Here is a 5,972-nt window from a genome sequence, read left to right on the forward strand (position 1 = left end):
AGAAGTGGTGCATCAAGCAGATTTGTAAAATGAGCCACATTTTACAACTCTCATTAAATTTGATTTCACGTCAAAGTTTTCTCCCGTTGCAACGCACGGGCATTTGTGCTAGTTGAAACCAAAAACCGAGTCAGACCCACCTCCTCCCATTCGTGGCAAAGATATAATATATTACGTAAGTGTTATGAAATTCATTTGTAACTAGACCTTGACTTCAAAATTGGTGTATATATGTTTGGAATGTTTTTTAAACAGTGAAATGGGTTTGGCTCCCAAGGGGCCTGGGTACTGGATGCGACGGCATCCCTCATGGATCGGCTGGGGCGAGTCCAACAAGGAGCACATGTGCAGCAGCCAGGGCGGCGCCCCTGGTCATGCGGCGGCGGTGCTAGCCCCCATGGCTGTCGGGATCCTGTTGATTCCCGGCGATGGTGCACAAGGCGGCGGCCGTGGATCTGGATCCCACCCAGATCCGCTGTCGATTCTTCACATGGAGGGGTCCGGTGAGGGGATGAAGGATCTCCGCCGGAGTACCGGCGGCGGCATACGCCTTCATGGCGAGGCTCCACGCTGTTCCAGCCAGCCGTGAGATCGAGACAACGTAGCTTCCGGTGAAAATCGTGCCTGACTGCGGTCTTGGCGGACGATGGCGACGCCTTTGACATCGTTTCCTTCTTGAGGCACCGTCATTTCAGGTCACATCAACTTGATCGGGATGTTCTGAGGGAAACCATAGATCTGGGTCTATCGGGTCAGACAATACGGCGCCTTCGGTTTTGTTCTCCCTCTTGTGGGCATCGTTTTGGAGCAAGTGTTGGCTGGAGGGGACAAGAGGAGGAGTGGTGTTACATCTACCGCAAGGCCGACGACGGATCTTGACGGCACGGCGCTCCGGTATTTCGGCGACGGGCACGTGTGAATTAATACATGCAGAATGGTGGCATTGTCTCGTGTCCTGCTGGCGTAAACGGTAGGGTTGGAATGGTCGGTGTGTCAGTACCTACTCTGGAGATGAATCAGTGGAAGACGGCGGCGGCCTCTGAGAGTGCGTCGGACTGTTGTGTGTGACCAGACCCGACAATGCGACTTGGTTGGGGCATACGGCTTTAGATGTTAAGTTTTGGTGCGTTGTCTGTTTGGTATTTGGTTGGACAATCGGCACCCTTTCATCAAGTGGATAGGAGTAGCAATAGATGTTGCCAAGATGATGGCTTCAGAGTTACTGATGTATTACTTTGTAAGGACTTTGTGAATAATTAATAAAATGGCTACATGCATCGCCCAAATGCACAGGCCGGCGGTCACCCTCCTTTAACAAAAACACAGTGAAATGGATTTGGTGGTACTACAGTGGAATTAAATAGAGATGTCTATGGAATAAACCTGAAACTATGTGAAATGTCTGTGGAATGATCATGAAATTCATTGAAATGTGAAACTGTTCTAAAACATCACTGGCTGAAGAATGTAACTAGGTGAAATTCATTTTAAATTAACCAAATCATAAATTTATTACTAAAATTACTTAAAATGCATTCGAATTCCACGAATGATGACTGCATTTAAATTAAATTCACTGAAATCTAGAATTACATTTGAAAATTTTCTGAAATAAAAAAGTGAACCTATCTAGAATTTGTTTGAAATTGCATCATAACATGCATGTGAAACATCGGTGAGATTGTGAAAGTCTTAACTAAGTTATTAGATCTTTCTTTTCATTTAAAAAATAATATTGTGAAAATAGAGCTTTGATGGTTTTATAAAGAGTCATTTTACAGTGCATCCGGACGATATGGACCGTCCGTCGGAGCGAATTCGACGGTCCAGATCCGATGCAATACGCTGATGTCACGTGTATTATATCAGACATCGAGGGGCATTTTCGGGAGAAAAAATATTTCGAACTGATCTGATTTTTCCTCCCAAATATTTCGAGGGTATTCTCGGTACGAATTTCAGGGCTATTTTCGGTTTGATTTTTATCCCGTTCGCTAGGGTTTATTCCTCGCCGCCACTACGGTTTTAATCCTCGCCGACAGGATCTAGCCGCTCGTCACAGCCCCTCCCTCCGTCGTCGCCGGCAGGATCTAGCCGCGCGTTGCGGCCCCTCCCTTCCTCCACTCCAATTCCTTCGCGATCTCGCACCACCTTTTCAACGAACACGAGAGGAGGCCCACTGCCCTCCCCGCGGCGGCCGCCGGCGAAGAGTCGGCGCCATCCCACCTCCCAGTCCTCCATGCGGGTGCCTATAGCCACAAGGTTATAGGCAACCTCTTTCCCACACCCCAATTGGTTGTTTGCGTCCTCTACATATCATTTCTCAGCCATGGTTGTAACTTTGATCTGGCCATGCATCTCGTCCGATGGCAAGGTGGTTGGGTATGGATCATGTTCTGCGTGACTAGATGAAGCCGGCCGCCGGCCTCGACGGCCAGCCCCATTCGTCTAGCCTCGACTACATGATCTACGAACGTTCAATCGTTGCATTCAACATGTATTCTTTCAATTTGGCTGATAGGTGAGATTTGGAGATCAATAGAGATGATAAGCTATTAATATTGGAATGTACTATAAACAATTCATAGCTTATGTTGCTCAATATTTATGATGCTCGCTTCTTCTTGTGCAATTGCTGGACTGGGATCAACAGACTTGGCATGTGCTTCATATGAAAAATTAGATTCACATGGGATATCCACCTTTTCAAGATTGCTGTTAAATCTTATTATGATGTTCTAGCCTTGTTAAAGGGAGAGTAATGGTCCTCGCAAAAAGCAGAGAGAAAGGAATGAGCATTCGATTCTTCCATATGTTGCATTTCATTCTTCCGTGTTTAGTTATCTCCAACATTTGTTACATGCACACACTTGACAATGTTAGTACAAGTAGTAACTTTTTCTTTGTTTTGCAGGGCTATGACAGAACATGCTATGTGATTCCCTGAGGTAGGATGGATGTACCATGGCCACACCACTGTGCTCCTCAAGGTGATCGCTTCAATTCAGCGTTGCAGCACCTGCAGAGCCCCCTATGGTACGTGCTTTTACTCTTGTTATCCTATGCTCTATTTTTTGGCTTTGCGGCCTGCCTACGAGACATAGCTGGGATTGCATGTTGAATCATGCAGTATTTCTGACTTCTGTTGTGAGGCTATGCTCATGCTTTCATAAAATTTTCTCTCGTATGAAAATGACATATCATAATCCATTATTCTTCTAGGGTTGCTGAAAGCACAAGTGCTCCCTAGGTGGTTTTGGTAATTAATGACAACATATCTCTTGTTGGACTAACGTTTCTATCTAGTATGTTTCAGATAAGTTCAACAATGGAGTGGCATGGACTAAAGGTTGTGGGAAGTTCTCCAAGATGCTAAGGACAAAGGATTGGCTAAAGCTTAAAGCTCAAGACTCTTCATTTTACATTTTAGTGATCCAAGATCACATTGAGTCCATAAGAAAAGCCAATACTATCAAGGAGGGATGAGGTGTTGCTTAATGAGCCTCTTGCTCAAGTGCTTAATGATATGCTCCAAAATCCTCAGCTACTTTCCCACTTCCACTTATGACCTAAACTCAAAGCCAAACTCGGACCTACCGATTATTTCTATCCGGCGCCACCGAGTTTCACTTGTCATAGCCACTGCCAGAAACCCTAATCAGTTCGGTCTCACCGATGGGATCTCGGTCTCACCGAGATGGGCTTGCAAACTCTCTGTTACCTATTGCAATACTCTCGGTCCCACCGAGATATGCAATCGGCCCCACCGAGTTTGCTTGGCCAACTCTCTGTTTCGCTTATTACCCAAATCGGTCCCACCGAGTTTGAGTAATCGGTCAAACCGAGTTTTGGATTTACCCTAACCCTACCATATCGGTCCTACCGAGTTGCATGTCAGTCCCACCGAAAATCTCTAACGGTCACTAGGTTTACTATTTCGGTCTGACCGAGTTTGTTGATTCGGTCCCACCGAGATTGGTAAATTGTGTGTAACGGTTGGATTTTGTGTGGAGGCTATAAATACCCCTCCACCTCCTCTTCACTCGTGGAGAGAGCCATCAGAACACATCTACACTTCCAACTCATATGTTCTGAGAGAGAACCACCTACTCATGTGTTGAGGCCAAGATATTCCATTCCTACCATATGAATCTTGATCTCTAGCCTTCCCCAAGTTGCTTTCCACTCAAATCTTCTTTCCACCATATCCAAATCCTGTGAGAGAGAGTTGAGTGTTGGGGAGACTATCATTTGAAGCACAAGAGCAAGGAGTTCATCATCAACACACCATTTGTTACTTCTTGGAGAGTGGTGTCTCCTAGATTGGCTAGGTGTCACTTGGGAGCCTCCGACAAGATTGTGGAGTTTAACCAAGGAGTTTGTAAGGGCAAGTAGATCACCTACTTCATGAAGATCTACCGCTAGTGAGGCAAGTCCTTCGTGGGCGATGGCCATGGTGGGATAGACAAGGTTGCTTCTTCGTGGACCCTTCGTGGGTGGAGCCCTCCGTGGACTCGCGCAACCGTTACCCTTTGTGGGTTGAAGTCTCCATCAACGTGGATGTAGGATAGCACCACCTATCTGAACCACGGGAAAAACATCCGTGTCTCCAATTGCGTTTGAATTCTCCAAACCCTTCCCTTTACATTCTTGCAAGTTGCATGCTTTACTTTCCGCTGCCAATATACTCTTTGCATGCTTGCTTGAATTGTGTGATGATTGCTTGACTTGTCCTAAAATAGCCAAAATCTGCCAAGAACTAAAATTGGGAAAAGGTTAAGTTTTTATTTGGTCAAGTAGTCTAATCACCTCCCCTCTAGACATACTTTCGATCCTAGAAGTGGTATCAGAGCTTTGGTCTCCATTGCCTTGGTTTAATCACCATTGGAGGAAGATGGATGTGTCTACTTTAGGGAGTCTTAGACATAGAGTGCCTATTCTTGATGGAGAGTATTTTCATGAGTGGAAAAATGAGATGCTTGTAATTTTCAATCAATATCATTTGAACAAGTATATTGCTAGCCCTTGTGCACCTCATATTGATCCTTTGCATCCTACCCTAGATGAAGATATTGACATGATTCGCAATCTTAGAACTATTGAGCTCATCATTAGAGGATTGCCCAAAAATTTGATTGCTAGTTTGCCTACTCTTAACTGTGCCTATACTATATGGAAATTTCTTGAGGAACGATTTCCCGATCATTCCTTGAAAAATTTGGATGAAATTCTCCATAAATCTATTGCCTTGAGTAAGATGAACTCTAATGATCCTAGTTTTGGTGATTGTCTATTTGAGCTTACCAATCTCAAGCATGCTAAAGGAGATGTTGGAATTATTATATCCGAAGCTATAAGAATTCATAAAAGTGACCACTTTGATGATCATTTATCTAATGAATTACCATCTCTAGGAAATGATGAGTCACAAGATCATGGTGAACATGGATACTATGATGATGATGATGATGATGATAGTGACTTCAATCTTGATGATGCAATGAGACATTTTGGTCTTATGGAAAATCTTCGGGGATATGTGTCAGGAGGAAAGGAATGGGTTCTTGATAGTGGATGTACTGATCATATGACCGGAGATGAAGAGATGTTCCGTGAGCTTGCTGAAAATGATGGCCCTCGAAAATATGTCACCTTTGGTGATAATTCAAAGGGTAAAGTGGTTGGCCTTGGTAAGGTGGCCATCTCACATGATAGTTCCATTCAAAATGTCATGCGCGTTGAATCTCTCAGCTACAACTTACTTTCAGTATCTAGACTTGCTGATTTCGGTTTGAAGGTCCTATTTACTGAGGTAGATTGCCAAGTATTTCGTCGAGACAATCATAAAATGGTCTTTACCGATATGCGTAGAGGTGATCTTTACATTGTCGATTTCTTTAAAAAGGCACAACCTAAAACTTGCTTTATTGCTAAATCCTCAAAAGGTTGGTTGTGGCATAGACGACTAGGTC

This window comes from Triticum urartu, chromosome 5A (assembly GCF_056163025.1).
Source record: "Triticum urartu cultivar PI428250 chromosome 5A, HENAU_Tu73, whole genome shotgun sequence".
Taxonomy (NCBI): domain Eukaryota; kingdom Viridiplantae; phylum Streptophyta; class Magnoliopsida; order Poales; family Poaceae; genus Triticum; species Triticum urartu.